At 39.0% G+C, this 18,069-nt stretch overlaps 1 pseudogene across 1 annotated transcript; it reads left to right on the forward strand.

Annotated features, from left to right (window-relative positions):
- The first annotated feature begins 13,185 nt into the window (after positions 1-13,185).
- On the forward strand, positions 13,186-13,755 carry LOC306660796 (large ribosomal subunit protein eL19-like; annotated as a pseudogene). Its single transcript has one exon. The product of its transcript is annotated as a large ribosomal subunit protein eL19-like (transcript).
- Positions 13,756-18,069: the final 4,314 nt, after the last annotated feature.

An 18,069-nucleotide genomic window follows, 5' to 3' on the forward strand; every position in this document is an offset into this window, starting at 1 on the left:
CAGGTCAATAAGGAAAAATATCAGGGCTGGGGACATAACTCAGTGGTAGAGTGCTTGTTCAGCATACATGAAGCCCTGTGTTCTAGTTCCAACACCAGAAAGGGAGGGGCAAGAAAATAAAGAAAGAAATAAAAAGGAAAAAAAAAGCATACAACCCTAGAAAAATGGGCAAAAACATACATGGTCATTTTTTAAATAAGGAAAAAATGTAAACCAGGTGCATATAATCCCAGCAGCTGGGGAGGCTGAGACAGGAAAATCTTGGGTTCAAAGCCAGCCTCAGCAAAAGTGAGGCACCAAGCAACTTAGTGAGACCCTGTCTCCAAATAAAATATAAAATAGGACTGGGGATGTGGCTCAGTGATCCAGTGCCCCTGAATTCAATCCCCAGTACCCCTCTCTCCACAAAAAGGAAAAAATATAAAAATACTTTTATCTCACCAATAGCCAGAAAAATACAAATTAATACCCCAATGAGAAACTAATTTTATACCACCAATTGGCAAAAAGAAAATTTTAAAATTTATATACCATGTATTGGTAAAGATAAAGAGCAATAGAAAATTCTTATTCAATGCTGATGCTACTGATGTTGAAACTTGGTAATCTCTGTTAAAGATACAGATGTGTATGTCAATTTCACTCTTAGGTACGTCCCCAAAGAAACATCTGCACATGGACAGAAGGGAAGTCATACAAGGATAAAAGCACTTTTATAATAGAAAGAAACCTGGAAGCAGCTCAAGCATCCACCAGCGGAATAGTAGGCAAATGAATTTTGATATATTTAGGTGATAGGATACTATATAGTGATAAAAACTGTCTGAACCTGAGCTACCCAGTGCATGAATCCCACAAAGGGTGACTTCAGTGTGTTTGATACTCTGAATTGAGGAGCTTGTGGAGTATTGAAGCAGAAATAGATGTACAGAGTTTATACAAACGTGCTTCAGTAAGAGCAGGGTCCAGGAAACAGATATGGAAGTCACCTACACCAGAGAAATCATAAGTCCAACTTCTGCTCTAAAGCAGTGTTTACCAAACTTCTCCTGTAAAGGACTAGGTAATAAATATTTTAGATTTTGTGGACCACAGAGATGTCTGTCACAATTGCGCTGCCATTGCCATGTGGAAGTAGTCACAGATGACATGTGAATAGATAGATGTTGCTGTGCTCCAATAAAACTTCATTTACAATAAGAGGAAGCAGGTTGGATTTGGCCCACGGGTCACAGTTTGCCACTCCTATTCTAGAAAGAGAAGAGTCAAGCATAGAACAAAAGACCAAAAAAAAAAAAAAAAAAAAAAAAATCACAACAACAACAACAAAGCAAAAAGAAAATCTAACACTTGAGCGGTAAGAGAATATACTTGCTAGGTTTCATGACATTTGAATAACAGGATCCCAGTTCAAAGGGAAATTCAATAAGTTATGCTTAAAACCTATGAAGGTGGAGTGATCTTGGCCATGGGATGTGAGAACACAATTGTGGGGGTTAGGCTTCATCCTCAGATCAGATTCACATTGTGAGATCATAGTCACAGCAGCTCCTGGTGTCTGTCTTTACCTCCTGGGTTCAGAAAGGTAAAAGGAGTCCCAGCTTTTCATGCCCAGACTTGCAGAGATTTTCTGCATGTTAATCCCCACCCATTGCTCAGTGACTGCCAATTCCTCCCACTAGATGCATCTTCCCAGTGATGTTGGGTTTAACTACAATGCTTGCTTTGGTCAATGCAAAGTGGATGGAGTGACAGTGTGACAATTCTGGGCCAAAAACCTTCAGAGGCATTGCTGTCTCTGATTGCTCTGTGCTCCTCCTGATGAGAGAATGCCCCAAGTAGACATTGTCCAGAGAAGACATGGTCTAGAAAAACTTCAAAGAGATCAGGCCCCAGGAAGGGACTGAGATAAGGAGTGACCTGTAGGGACAGGGAGAATATGAAAGGAATACCAAACACCCCTGATGAAAGCAGAAACACAAATATGTGAGTGGTAGCTTGGGCGGCACCTGCACCACTGAACAGCTTGATGCCTGGAGAGCAGCCTCCAGGGAACAGCTTTAGGCCCAGATTGCTAATTAGAATTCTTACTGTGTGTGAAGTTTTCCAGGATCAGCACGGAGTGTCATCTGCATCTTCAGCAGGCTTTCCCCTTCCAACACCGCTTCCTAAACCGTCTAGCCAGTCAAGTACCATAGCTACTCCACCAGCTCACACAGGCTCCCTGGGAAAAGTCCTTCTTGTGGTACACATGCTTAAAACAAGACCAGCAAGAGAAGAAAATCCCTCTCCTTGTCCTCGTGCACTGAGTTAATGTTTTTTTGTCCTGTTGTCCTGTTAATTCTGCATCCACAGGGATGATTCTAGAAGTTACTAAATTTCAACACACTGGAGTGTGATTATTATTATTTGCATGGAGATACAGTGGAGTGCATGGTGATTAGCTGTGGCACATGGTTTTCAGGCAGACCTTGGCTTCAACTCAGGCTTTGTCCCTGACCAGCTCTGTGACCTTGGGCAAATTATTTTACTCCCCCAAATCCCAGTTGCCTCCTCTTTATGGGAATGGTAATAGTTCTTGCTTTGTAGGGTGATTAATGAGGATTCCACAAGACAATTAAAAGTGCTTAGCCATGCCTGACCCAGAGTCAACATACAATGCATTTAATCACAGTAAAAAACAAAAAACAAAAAAATTAAAATAATGTTCATTATTTTAGCAAAATGCTTGAGATAATTAACTTCTGAAAAGAAAAGGCTTACACGTTTGGAGGTTACAGTCCATGATCAATTGACCCTATTGCTTTTAGGCCTGTAGCAAGGCTGCACATCATAGTGGGAGCATGTTGTGGAGTGAAACTGGTTATATCATGAACCAGGAAGCAAAGAAGAAGGAAAGGGTTGATATCCTGAAATCCTTTTTAAGGGAATGCCCCAGTGACCTGCAGATCTCTCACTAGGCCTTACCTATTAAATATCCCACTGCCTCCATGTTAGTAAGTTTTCCATCACTAAGACAACATGTTTGAGAAAAACAATTTAAAGGAGGAAAGATTTATTTTGGCTCACAGTTTCAGAGGTTTAGTCCATAGTCTATGGGCTCCATTGCTTTGGGCCCAAGGTGAGGCAGAACATCACAGCAGAAGGGTGTGGCAAAGGAAAACTGTCAGCTCATGGCAGCTGGGAAGCAGAGAGGAAGAGGAGGGCTGGGGGAGCCAGAGAGAGAGAGAGGAAAAGAGAAAGAGAACAAGGAGGAGGAGGAGGAGGAGGAGGAGGAGGAGGAGAGAAGAGAGAGGAAAGAGAAAGTAAGACCCAGGGATAAGGAATAGTCCCCAAGGGCATGCCCCAAGGAACTCTTCCCTTCTACTAGGTCACACCTCCTACAGTTTCCACCACTCCCTAATAATGCCAATAAATTATAAATTCATAAATTGGTTAATTCACTGATGAGGATAGGGCCCTTACTATCCAATTATTTCTCAACAGCTCCACTTCTGAGCATTGCTGCATTGGGGACCAAATCTTCCACACGGAGACTTTGGGGGATGTTTCAGATCCAAACCACAGCAATTTCCCAACAGACCTCCTCCTCAGTCTAGATCAGTGCAGTCAACTAGAAATACAAAGCAAACCATGTTATTTTAAACATTTTTGTAGCTACACACATAATGAAAAAGGCAAAAAGAAAGAGTTGAACTTAATTTTAATAATGGATTTTATTTTACCCATTATATTTTAAATATTCTCATTTTGACTTGTAATCAATATAAAACTTAATTTTTTTGTACTAAGTTCGAAATCTGGTATGAATTTCACTCTTGGAACTCATTTTAATTCAGATTAGCACATTTCAAGTGCTCAGTAGCCACATGGGTCTAGTGACTGTTCTGTGAGGAACCACAGCTCCAGGCCAAGAAAGCACACCACTCAGCTCATTTCTGTATGAGAACCCACTTTTTTCCCAGGTGGCTGCTCTGGAGAATAGCTTCTGGCTTCTTGGAATATATGTCCACTGCCCACATGGATGTGCTTTACCTTCCTCACCTTGCCAGAAAAAAAACACATCAGAATGGAACATCAAAATATCAACATTCATTGGACAAGGTACACAGACACAACAAGGGATTAACATTTCCAAACACTTTCAAGCTCATTATCTGAAGTAGGCCACTATCACCTTTCTCTTTTTCTAATATACCTTTGGAGAGCTTTATCCAAGGTGATTTTGCTTGCATTGAACCTTCTCTGATAATTCATTTGTTCATTCAATATACGAAATGGAGTTTAAAAAAACAATAAGGGCACAGAAAGGATACAATCTTCTGCCCTGGGGAAACTTAAACTCAAGTGGGTTGGGCAGGACCTTATAACACAGTGTAATGGGGAAAGTAAATACTAGATGTTTGGGTGGGGGATAACCTAGTCCAGAAGTGTGTGCAGCAGTGGGGCGTGCGTGTGTGCATGCAGGTGTTATTTGCAGACGTGTGTGTGTGTGTGTGTGTGTGTGTTCGTGCACACATGTAAGGAGACATTCAGGGAAGCAACATCTAATGTGAGACCTGAAGATTGAGTTGAAGTTGGGGTGTGGGCTGTGGACATGGGGTGGGGAAGGGAGGACAGCATCCCAGGTCAGGGAATAGCATGCACATGTCCCAGGAGGGGCCTGCAAACCACTAAATCCAACTGGAGTCCAGGAAGAGGAAATCTGTGACTTGGGGAATGAGTGAGGGTGGCCAGGGATAATCATGGTCAATAGTCTGGAAATATTTAAATTCTATAATGAAGGTCCTGGAAACGTCAGTTCTAGTTCTGATTTCTCACCTGCATTTTTGTTCTGCATTTCTAGCTGTTTACCCTGTTCCAGGGTAAATTTGACTTGTTCAATATCACTCAGCACCTTCACTCCTCTATTACATATTCCAAACTGATGTTGTCTTGATTTTTGTGCCTCTAATAGTGGGATCAGCATCATCTCAGACTCCTATCACAGTTAAGACATCTTTCATCCCTCCCATATGTCACCCACTATCACTAAATCTTGTTAATTTTTTGACTGAGTATCTGAAAGCTTTTGGTTCAGATACTTTTTGGCTTCCCTGAAAATAATTCATCACTCATTTTTAAATAATAACTTGAAATTTTCACCAGGGCTATCAAAATTCCAAGTGGTATAATTTGTACTCTTTTGAGATATCAATTTGGAACAAACCAGCAGTTTGAAAAATCACACCAGATTATAAAGTAGGGAAATAATTTCCATGATTCAGAGAAGTCCCAAGTAATTTTTTATTGGGAAAAAAGATAATTCTTAATGTTGTGTTTATTCTTAGATTCTACTGTCTTCTTAGGTAGTAGAAAGTTAGTTCCACCCTCCTCCTGAAGACATATGATTTTAGTACCTGCATACAAAAACCATAAACAAAGGCTTGTCTTTCTCTAGTTGGGTCTCACCCTTTCTTTGTATTCCCTGGTTACATTACCTGCAAGTTGACTCACCCTAAAAAAAAAAGTTCAACATTGTTTAAACTTGCCCTTGATTACCATGTATCTTACCTCATATTGGCTCAGCAATTCATTATAACCACACCCTGAAAACTGGACATGGAACATTTAGAACACGAGAACCAGATTGCATTTTGTGTCTCAGGAATAAATGATAATTTCCCCCAGTTGTATTTTGTCATATTTTAAACAAAATATTCACTGGCTGGAAATTCCATTTCAATCAGTAAGTGTTTATTGAGATTTATGGACCATGTTCAACATGCAGCCACTTGTTAAAGGTATGGTAACCCTACTTCCCAAAACTAAAAGCCAAGACACATTATGGTGTTCCAATGGGACAGAGCACTTGAGATCAGTATTACCCTGGAAAATTTGGGCTATGTGATTGCCATAGTTACAGGAAATGCAAAGAAATATTGTCCCTCAAGCTCATAACTTTATTGCAAACACAAGCCTAGCACACTTTCATTAACTTTACCACCAAGTAAATAGTGAGCAAATTCCTAGTAGAGGAGGCACTTTGTTAGCTGGGAAGATTACAAAATGAAAAAGAAAATACAGTGATCCTAAACGCTTTCTCACATATGGTAGGCCCTTGTGATGATCAGTTTTATCTGTGACCTTGGCAAGGTTGTGAGACCCAATTGTTTGGTCCAACACCAGTGTAGATGCTGCTACAAAGGTATTCTTTTTTTTTTCTTTTAGTATTTTTGGATACTTTTTTTTAAATTTTTTTTATTTTTACAGACTGCATTTTGTTTCATTGTACACAAATGGGGTACATTTTTTCATTTCTATGTGCACAATGTAGATTCATACCATTCGTGTAACTATACATGTACATAGGGTCATGATGTCTGACTCATTCCATCATTTTTCATAGCCCCCCCTTATTTCCCTCTATGTAATCTAAAGTTCCTCCATTCTCCTCTTACCCCCTTACCCCACCCCTCCCCTATTTTATATCATCATCCACTTATCAGGGAAAACATTCAGCCTTTGGTTTTATTCTTTTAAAGTTGAGATTAACATGGAAGCCAGTAGACTTTGAGTAAAGCAGACTACCCTCCATCACGTGGGTGGGCCTCATTCTATCTATGCCTTAAAAGCTGAGACTGAGTTTCCCCTAGAAGAGAGAATTCTGCCTCCGGATTGCCTTTGAACTCAAGGCCACAATATATGCTCAGAATTTCCAGCCACTGGCCTGTCCTCCAGATTTTAGACCTATGAGGTCCCCCCACAATCTGATGAGCTAATTCCATAAGATAAACCTCTCTCTAATACAGGAGTGTGCATGCACACACACACACACACATGCACACACACACACACCCTGTTGGTTTTGTTTCTCCAGAGAACCCTAACACAGCTCACATAGGAATTGGTATTTATTTCCCATTTTGGACATAATGTATGCATCGTATTTTATTTAATTTATTTTTTTGGGGTACCGGGGATTAAACTCAGGGACACTCAACCACTGAGCCACATCCCCAGTCCTTTTTTGTGTTTTATTTAGATATAGGGTCTCACTGAATTGCTTAGTGCTTCACTGTTGCTGAGGTTGGCTTTGAACTTGTGATCCTCCTGCTTCAGCCTCCAGAGTCACTGGGCTTACAGGCAGGCACCACCACCAGCATTTTAAACATCAATATCTAATATCTTTTTTCACAAATGGTAACATTCCACTTACCAATATGCCCTCTAGCAATGTTTGTGAATGCCTGGCTTGCACTTTGAAAGTCCACCTTGCTGCACAAGAGAGAATTTAGGAGCCCATATGGATTTATCAGATGAAATCAAATTGACTTTCTGGTGGAATGAGAAATGAGGCAATGCTCAGAGTGTGAGGAAACTTAAGAAGGACTTAAGAGAGGGAGACAGCAGGAAAGAAAGCATAGGGAAAGCAATTCTGGCCTTTTGACTTCAGAATCTGGGTGAAAGAAACTGCATGCATAGTAGGCCCTGTGCCTGAGAGTATCTTCACATTGAAAAGATACTCTAGAAAGAAAGAGCACAGTAGAATAAGACTGGCAAAAGCAGTTGGGGGTAACCATCAAAACTAACTGGGGATAAAAAAAAGGAGCAAAGAATGTATTTAAGACATAGAACTGTTAGTTCAGCACTAGATTAAGGTTTGGAGGCTTCAGAGCTTCTATGCTCTGTTCTCTGGGTAATGGGACAGCTTGATCTGTTTCACAAGGGGAATGTGGGTGCTCTGTAGCTAGAGAATTCCAGAGGGAATAACAGATAAGTCAATTTCCACGTCTGACTTAAGAACTTAGCAGACCCACTTCTTTGAACTGGCAATAGAAAACACTTAGAAGGGGGAAATCTTAGGAATAATTAGACATAATGAGGTTGTCAGCTCATATATCATTATGCCTTGCCTCTCAGGGATGTTTTGCAGATTAATTAGTTAATGTTTGTAAAATAAGCTCCAAGTGCCATGTATCATTGGCATAGAACTTGATTTTCAGTGTGATGAATGTAATTAAGTCATGTTGATTTCATACGGACTCTCACTGCAGGATACCGTCTGTTGGGGAATGTTCTGGGGTGTGGGCGCCTGGGTTCTCACATTGGCATTTCATCAAGAAGAGCTCTTGGTGGCAGGCATTTTGCATCATTCGTGATATACATCTTAGGCAGGATGAGGCATTTAAAAAGTGTCAGATTAGAGTTGTGGCTTCTATTGACAAATAAAAGTTATGTTTGTACATTAGTACCTAGCCTGACAGTACAGTAATTAGAAGAGAAGACTTGAAGTTCCAGATCAGCAGGGGGAAAATACATCAAGTTTCTGTTTTAGGGCCGTAAGTCATCCTTGCCTACCATATGACACATACTTTAAATGTTCTTCAATTAGAAAATTCATTGTTTTAAACCCAGAAATGGCTTCAGATATTCCCAAGCCATACCTTGTAGTAAGCATTTCTTAAATAATACAATTGATTGTTGACTCAGAAGTTCAGTTATGGTGATTTTTGAGAGAGAAGTTGAACAAGGCCTTTTTCAAACATTTTGGTCTCAGGACCCCCTAATAATCTCAAATATTATTGAAGACTCCAAAGAGCTTTTGTTTTCATGGGTTATATCTAAGAAATGTTTGTTGGATTCTAATTACACTTATGAAATAAATTTAAAATGTATTTCTTCATGAAAATAATAAGCCCATTGCTTAAGAGCATGAATAAGATACTTTTAATGAAATTTTTAGTGAGAAGAGTGGCATTGTTTTACATTTTTATAAGTTTCTTTAATGTCTGGCTTAATGGAAAACAGCTGTGGTTCCATGTCTGCTCCAGCATCCTATCTGATGGGATACATTGTTTTAGTTGAAGTAGATGAAGAAAATTTGGCCTCACACAAATCTGTAACTGGAACAGGGAAGAGTATTTTAACAGCCTTTTTAGATAATTGTGGTTACTCCTTTCTGATTTGACACCAAAACCTGACAAGAAGTAGTTTCTTAATGGTTGGTTTCTGAAACCATATGGAAGACTTTTTGCCCTCCACTGCATTAAAATCTTTTGGTCTCTCTTGTACTGGTATCAAGCATTGGTCATTTGGAAAATATCAATTTGTTGAGTTATGCAGATCTTCCAAATGTTGACACATTTCAATATCAAATAATCACTTTCATTAATATCACCACTGATTTCATCATAAATTCTTTAAGTATTGGTATGTTGTCAAGTTTTCTCAAATTCTCATTTTCACTTGAAAGCTGGAATTTTATTATTGGCAATAAATACTTTCAATTGTTTTCCTTGAAGTGATAGCCTTACTTTGTTCATTGTAGGGAAAGTGTCTGCCAAATACCCACATCTGAAAAACCATAGTTTGTTTTCAAGTAAAAATGGAATTTCATTTTTTTAAAAAAGAGCAACTAGTTCAGCATACAACTCAAATAATCACACATATGATTGTCCTTAAAATCAAAATCATAACCAGTATTCATTGAGGTCTTTTTGAGAGGTTCTCATTTCCTTGCACAGCATATCAAAATGATATGTGCTCAAGAGTCAACATTTTAATAAAATGAATACTTTTTACTTTTTAATCAATGTCACTGTTAAGTGAATTGGCACTTTGAAAGAAAAGTCTGTGGGTGCATGGAAGTGACATGTACACTCAACTGCTAGTGCAATTTCATGCCACTGTCTTAGGTGGTGCTGTTTTATTCATGTTACCCAGGAATTTTACACTTTTTTTTTTTGCATTTGTACCACCAATGCAAATGTCAGCACAGCGAAAAAGCAAATAATATCCTAGTTTATTATGAAAATAGTATGAACTTGTAGACTTCCTTGAAAGGCTCTTGAGGATGCCCAGGGATCACTGACAATACTTTGAGAACCACTGGCATAAGAAATGTCGGGAAAGTAGAGCACAGGAGAAGGTAGGATATCATTTTAAAGAGGCTATTTTAGCTATGTGTAGGACAATTAAGGTAATATAATTTAATGCAATTATTAGCTGTTTGTTTTTTTTAAGGAGCAGGAAGCAAATTAGATTGTTCTTGGTATGGTTTGGATATGTGGTGTTCCCTGAAAAGCTCATGTGGCAATGCAGAAATGTTCAGAGGTGAAATAACTAGATGATGAGAGTTGTAACCTAATCAGTGGATTAGTCCATTTGCTGGATTAATAATCTGAATGGACTATTGGGTAGTAACTGTAGGCAGGTGGGGTGTGGCTGGAAGAAGTAGGGCCCTGGAGGCATGCCTTTGGGGTTTTTTTATGGTTTAGATATTAGATGTCCTCCAAAAGCTCATGTGTGAGACAATGCAAGAAAGTTTAGAAGTGAAATGGTGGGGTTATGAGAATCCTAATCTAATGAGTGACTTAATCTCCTTATAGGGATTGATTGGGTGGTCACTGTCACCAGGTAGAGTGTGGCTGGAGGAGGTGGGTCACTGGGGCTGTGATTTTGAGGTAATTTTGTCTGTGGTGAGGGGAGTCTCTTTCTCTCTGCTTCCTGGTGTGATGTCCTGAGGTGCTTTCCTCTGCCACATCCTTTCACCATGATGTTCTTCCTCACTTGGAGCCCCAAGAAATGGAGTCAACTCTCTATAGATTGAGGCCTCTGAAACTGTCAGCCCCAAATTAACTTTTGTTCCTCTAAAATTGTTCTCCTCCAGTCCTTTGGTCACAGCAGCAAAAAAGCTGACTAAAACAGGCTTATATTTTGTCCCAGGCTCCTTGCTCTCTCTCTGCTTCCTGGTTGCCATGAGCTGAGAAACTTTCCTCTGCCAAGCCATTCTGCCATGATGTTCTGCCTCACCTCAAGCCCAGGGAAATGCAGTCAGTCGATCAAGGACTGAAGTTTGAAACCATGATCCCCAAATAAACTTTTCCTCCTCTAAGTTATTATCGTCAGGTATCTTGATCATAGCAACAAAAAGTTGACGGACAGAGTCTTAAATCAGTTTTCCGAACTCTTTTGGCTTTAACACACAAGAAGAAATATCTATTACATTCTGATGTGGTATACATCTGTATATACAAATATGTTTATTGAAATAAAAGTTTTTGGGGAATAATACCCTTATAATTTGTGATGCATTCTAGCATTTAAAAATATTTTAATCTATTTCATTAAAAATGTTAGTCATGGCCCACTAGAGTGATTTTACAAATCACTAATAGTTTGGAAACTACATGGAAACCATGGCTGGAAATAAATAAATGAATAAGTAAATAAATAAATAAATAGAAATAAACCTGTTCTAAATAAAGATACTTTCATTTTGTAATAGATAAATCCTCCTAAAGGCTAATTACTTTCGGTTTGAAACTAAATGTACCCAGGAATTTTTAGTGACTTATAGTGCCATTTCTTGATTCAGTTACAAATGATTTTAAAGTGTAGTCAAATGAAAAATATTTTGTTTCAAAGATGCAATGTATATATTATTACATGAAATATCTCTGTGATTTTATTTCCTCCAAGAAAGTCTAAATGTTTACCTAGAGTTTATAAAATCTGATGCTCTTTCTTCAACATTATGGATAGATACACACAATAAAACCTCATAAAGGAGGCTATGTTGAGTCTGGTACTGTAGTAATTATTATTCTCATTAAAAGAACTTTACTGTATTCGCTGAAGTTAAATTTATGTTGTTTGCTCCTCTGATTTCCTGCTGTGCCAGTACTTGGAGAACCATTCCTCTGACAGATACGAGTTGCAAAAGACAAAACAAAATGGCTAACCATTTTGGGTTTTGGCTTTAGAGTTAGGTGATATTTCTTATTGTTGATAAGATAAGAAGATAGATGCTAAAAAAATAGAATGTATCAGAGATAGAGAAATATGTCCTTTTTCCTCTTCAGTCTTTGGCCACTTCTTACTTCTCTGTGGCTTTCAGGATATCACTACAGGATCTCTCTCCCTCCCCTTTTCTCCTCTTACTTGTATTTTCCAAAAACGATTCTGCCTTCATCCTTAAAACATTGGTTTTTCCTCTTTGAAGGCCAAGGTACTTGCCTAGCCCTACCTCCTTTGCTTTGCTATCATTTCCATTTCTGACTTCAAGTGATATGTAGAAGAGTCAGTGCAGGAGACAACTGGAAGTGAAAAGAAGAGGTATCTAGAGCTGTTGTTCAGAAGAGAGATGACGAGGACCTGAGTCAGGGAGCTGTCACTAGGAATGGGGAAGAAGAGGCAGACCCGTAAGATTAGGCTAATGATTGGAGTGGGGATACATGAGGGAAAAGAGGGCTTTGACATTTTAACTTGGATGAACTTGGTAAAGTAGGATGAGAAGCTGTTATAGGAATGATGAGTTTGTCCTCTAAAATATATTGTCAATGTTATTCAGGCACCAGAATATATTGTAGTGGAACCTGGTCTGGAGACTTGAACTAAGTAGTCTAAACTGGCTAAGGCTGTTGTTAAACTCCTGGGCATAAATGAAGTCATTGATTAGAGAACACGAAGAAAAAGAAAACTGGTAGTAAACTTGGAGAAACTCCTATGGAAGAGATAGAGAAGGAAAAATCTAAGGATCAGAACCAGTAAGAAAAATGTAACTCATAGAGAGGCATATTAGTTTGGCAGTTCATGAAGTACTAAGGTACAGATCTCTGGGGAAAGGACAACCTCTACCTCCTTCTAAGCAAATATCAGAATGATGGTCAAAGAGATGTAAGGTGTGAAAAGAAAGATCAGCAACCAGCAACCATGGATGTCTAATCTGTGTGCAGCAGACAGTAAGAGATATATCAAGTCAGAAAAAGGGCAGCTGCCTGGATAAAGGACATTTGAGGAAACGACTGGGCATGCAGAACTTGAGGAGAGTGCCTAAGGAATTAGACAGATACACAGTGAGGGAGAAATCATCGCTCTAAAAAAAAGATGACACCTCATCTGGAGAAGACAGAATTGAAGTATAAATTCCCCTGAGAGAAGAATCTTTGTGTTTCCCTTTTCCTTATTTTGAAATGGAAAAGGGACTTGTTTATTTTGAGATGTTGATGTGCTACAGTTTGATTCTTGGTGGAAAAAAAGAAAAAAGAAGGGGGAAAGTATGCACTTATATGAAGAGTCTTCCTTTAGGGTAAATGATTCGTAAAATGTTTTTCTTTATTCACTTTCATTTTAGAAATATACTTCAAAAGTTTTCAGCAAGCTTCTTAGCTTTCCTTTCGCTGCCGCAGTCGCAGCCACGCCATGAGTGTGCTCAGGCTTCAGCAGAGGCTTGCCTCAGTGTCCTCCGCTGTGCGGAAAAGGTCTGGTTGGATCCCAGTGAGACCAAGGAAATCGCCAATGCCAACTCTCATCAGCAGATCCGGAAGCTGATCAAAGATGGGCTGATCATCCGCAAACCAGTGACTGTCCATTCCAGGGCTCGATGCCAGAAAAGTACATTGGCTCCCCGGAAGGGTAGGCATATGGGCACAGGTAAGCGAAAGGGCACAGCTAACGCTCCAATGCCGAGAAGTAACCTGGATGAGGAGGATGCGGATTCTGCGGAGGCTGCTCAGAAGGCACCGTGAATCTAAGATTGACCATCACAGCTTCTACCTGAAGGTAAACGGGAATGTGTTCAAAAACAAGCGGATTTTCATGGAACACATCCACAAGTTGAAGGCAGATAAGGCCCTCAAGAAGCTCCTGGCTGACCAGGCTGAGGCCCGCAGGTCTAAGACCAAGGAGGTACGCAAGTGCCGAAGGAGCACCTCCAGGCCAAGAAGGAAAAGATCATCAAGACTGTTCAAGGAAGAAGAGACCAAGAAATAAAGCTCCCCTCTTGTGTCTGTACATAGTGGTCTCACTCCTTGAAATAAAAACAAGCTTTATCTGTTAAAAAAAAAAAAAAAAAAAAAAAGATTCTTCTTAACGTTATTCTTAAGGATCTTAGTAGGATCTTATGTAGAAAGCTAAGCAACCACTTAAATCCCCACCCTCCACTTTATAGGTAGGAGATACAAATAAGCAATTTCTTTGTTCAGCTTAGAAATCAAAAGTGAAATTGAGGAGGTTTGGGAGGTGTAGATTAGATGTGATATGAATGTGCATCTTGGATCACAACAGGAGGGAAATGCAGAAATTGGTTTCAAAATGAAGAAAGGCACAGAGAATACAATCTAGAGGAATGTAACTGTTAATACTGACTGTAAAGATGAACTATGTTTGGTAGTAAACCAACATTTTGGGGCCATGATGCTGTTCATTAGGGGGAAAAAATGAAGTCAAAGAAACATTGTTATCATATTCCACAATTTTGGGGGAAAATACCATTTATGAGATTGACCTCTAAGAATGAGTTCCAGAATACTGTGGCATTGCTAGCCCTGTGTTGGAACAGGACTGGCAGTGGTGGCCTTGTGGACACTCACATCAGCAGTTCTTCACAGATGGTCTCAGAGTAGTTCACCTAGCTTTGAACAAAGCCAATGAGCTCACCAGTATTCACATTAGTGAGGACAAGCGAGGATTAGCAGCTTTTTCAAATAAAAACCAAGGAGTACTAAATGTGTCATCATTGGGAGGTGGTGCTCTGGGTTTTAAGAGGATTTGGACACATACAAGGATCATTATTATGTTATTAAGTTATTAAGTATGCATTTATAAGTTATTTTATATTTGCCAAATGCAAATATAAAAATCATTTCTTAATTATACAGGCATTAAAGTCTTGCATCATTAACCAGATATTTAAAACAGTTTTGTATCCCTTACAAAAACAAAATGTCAGATTATTGAATTTCCTCTGTCCGACTGCCTCACAGCCAGGATTAACCTGTTTATTGTCTCATAATTAAATTAATATTTTTTTTTCCATTTATCCAAAATTCAAGTGCAGGGAAATAAGGCAATTCATGGTTAAATATATTCAGTGATTCACTGTTTAAAATAATCAAACTGATTTTTTCGAAACTACTCTGTATTTGTACAGTATGATGGGCAGGCAGCATGCTCCTAAGAGAAAAAAGGCAAAAGAATAAAACTAAAAAATGAAGAGCTTTGAGTTGAATAACAAAGGAGCACCAAGTGAAAATTCATCCAATAGCCAAGAAGAGCTTCACTCTACGCTCCCATCCATCACAACCAGCTGGCAGATGGGCTGGGGAGACACGGAAAGCTCTGTAGATGCCAGGCTCTTTACTTAGGCAGTGGTCTGTGTTCCTGCCATCCAGGAAGGGGAGGACAGGGAGTGGCCTGAAGCTCATGGTTCCACATAGCAGCTCAACCCACTGTTAAGGAAACCGCGAGGTTAGCCAACAAAAATGGAATTCAAATTTGGAAGCAGACCTCACCTGATATATATTAATTGATGGCCATGTGATTGTCCATCTGTTTATAATTTGAGTGTCTTTTCTTGGTATGAGAAATGCTTTTGTACAGGGTGGGACCCATGCTCCTCTCAGTTTCTATATGGAAAAAAATATTTTCTATCTTTTCATTGCTTTGCTGAGTAGCTTTCAACAAGCTTTTGGAAAAAGTAGGGATCCAGATTTATAAAGTATCAACTGATGCTATGCTAAAACAATGTGGTATTTTATGGGCTGTAAAGCTCTTATTATTAAATAATTTTTTGGTTACGATAATTTTAATAATGATAGTAGTAAACTATTATAGAGGTTGGAAGGCTAATAAACCTTTAAAATCAGTTTGGATTACTTAAATTCAATTTACACCTTAAAGACTAATGCCAAGATATTATTTGGCTCTACTTATTGTTGTACAATTAACTTAAATATCACCATCTAATGTTTTACAGAAATTGATGCTAGAATAATGGAACAAAATGACTGGACCTTGAAATTCAGAAATTGATTTATTTTTTCCATTTAAAATATGCTTATCTTCATTGGTTCAACTTTGATTTTCTTGTCTAAATCTGCCTCTTATGAGTCTGTTATCAAAATTTCAGCAGTTGATAGATTTTGGAGCTGCATTTGTTGAGAAGAAAAGAGCAGATGTTCTCAAATTTTGTTGCATCTGAATCACTTGGGGACCAGGCACAGCGGTGCATGCCTACAATCACAGGACTCTGGAGGCTGAGACAGGATTCCAAGTCTAAGGTCAGACTCAGTCAGCAGCTTCACCCTGAGAAACAGTAACTAAAAATCACAGATATGCTCTTGGGTTAAGCAGGACTTTAGGTATTGCCTTTAATTTTCTTCAAATCTTTCAATTATTTCAAAAAAATAAAAGAATGATAAAATTGAATTTTATATATATAATTTTCTTTTTTTGATACTGGGGATTGAGCTATGGAGCACTCAACCACTGAGCCACATTCCCAGCCCTATTTTGTGTTTTATTTAGAAACAGGGTCTCACTGAGTTGCTTAGCACCTTGCTGTTGCTAAGGCTGGCTTGGAACTAGCAATTCTCCTGCCTCAGCCTCCTGAGCCACTGGGATTACAGGCATGTGCCACTGCACCCATCAGATAATATATATTTTTAAATTGACTATTTGATGATGATTTTGGAGATTTAATGATGCTCCAACTCATTGCAGCAAAATAATTCAGCACTAAGTTCAGCTCTGTACTCTATATGATATCATAAACTTAGTGCTCTATGATTACAGTGAAATTCAAATATGAGAAGAAGTAAACAGATTCAGAAACATTCATCTCGAAAGGTGAGTAATATTAGAAAGATGATAGGGGCTTAGAGTTGTGTTTGAATTCAGCAAGGCAGTATGAGGAGGAAAGGGCTGGTGATCTTCATGGCTGCCCAGCCAAAGACAGCACATCATAAAACAATGATGTTTTCTGGTGATACAGTACAAAAATGCTCTGTACACAGCATGAAGCATCTTGAAATGTGAATAAATTGGAAGAAGTTCCAAAAACAATAGATATGCTCAAGTGAATGGGAGGATGGAGTTGCAGCAAATCTTTTGATTTACATAGCATGATTATTTCAAGGCACACACAGCCCTTCCCCAGAGCTGGGATGGATTTTCCTCCCAGCGCCTGCAGGAGATATTGAATTGACATCACAGGGAATTGTCAGCAGAGAAGAGAGACTGATTGCCAGGCTATGGGAGGGAGTTGGAGAAGGGAATTAAGTTCCTTACACCTTGTTCATCATGTCATTCACTCCCTTCTTCAAAGATTTTCAGTGACTTCTTATTACTTAAAGAATTACAATCAAACCGGGCTGGCAGTTCTGGTGTGCTTTAATCTGTCCCTTATGCTGGTATCACACAGAATTTTCATGCCCATTCTGCCTATTACCTCATTGGATCAGTACAGTGTCCCTCATGCAAGTCATAGGCACTGTTAGCATTCCCATTTTACAGATCCACAAGCTGAGGAATGGTTGATTGAATGGACTGGCTAAAAGTCGTACATCAGTAAGTGACTGAAGTCAGGACTAGAATTTTGTGTCTCTTGTACCATACAACATGTACACAAAGGTTTTTCTCTAAGTTACATTTGTTCCCAAAACACATCTGTCCCTTCTCCATGTGAAAAGTCACTTTTTAAGTTCTAGTTCAATTTGTCTCTGGTCAAACCCTTCCTGAGTCCCCATTCCTAGTACTCCTTTTCTTCTCTAAATTCACGCTTTTGTTGTTGTTGTTGACACCACTACTTTTCCTTAGAAGCCTGACATGCTTTGTGGCATCTTGTTGGATATTTGTATTGCACAGTGAGGCTCTTGAAATGCTCTTTAACTTTGCATATGTCCTACATCTGCAATGGAAATGCAGCTCTTGGAGGGTGTGTTTATGTACCATATATTTCTTTTCTCTTCCACGACATCTTGCACGATGCATAAAGAAAGCAGGGATTTGATACATATTTGTTGGACAAACAAATGATTCTATTCTCATGCTATCTCTGAATATGATTAAGAGAAATTAGACGAAACTGAGAAAGTGGACCAGGTTGAATATGACAAATGTGTTTTTAATAGCACATTCTTTTCTATTGAATCAAAGTGTTCCAAGGGCAACAACCAAGGCTCCATGTTTAGCTGAGACCCAGAGTCATAAGAGCTGACCAATCTTAAACTGGGCATAACGTAAACCAGCCCTTAGGGAACTAAGACTTGACAAGCCTCTTGTGCCTTTTACTTCTCAGGCCAGCAA

Source organism: Sciurus vulgaris (genome assembly GCF_902686455.1).
Source record: "Sciurus vulgaris genome assembly, chromosome: 1".
NCBI classification, from domain to species: domain Eukaryota; kingdom Metazoa; phylum Chordata; class Mammalia; order Rodentia; family Sciuridae; genus Sciurus; species Sciurus vulgaris.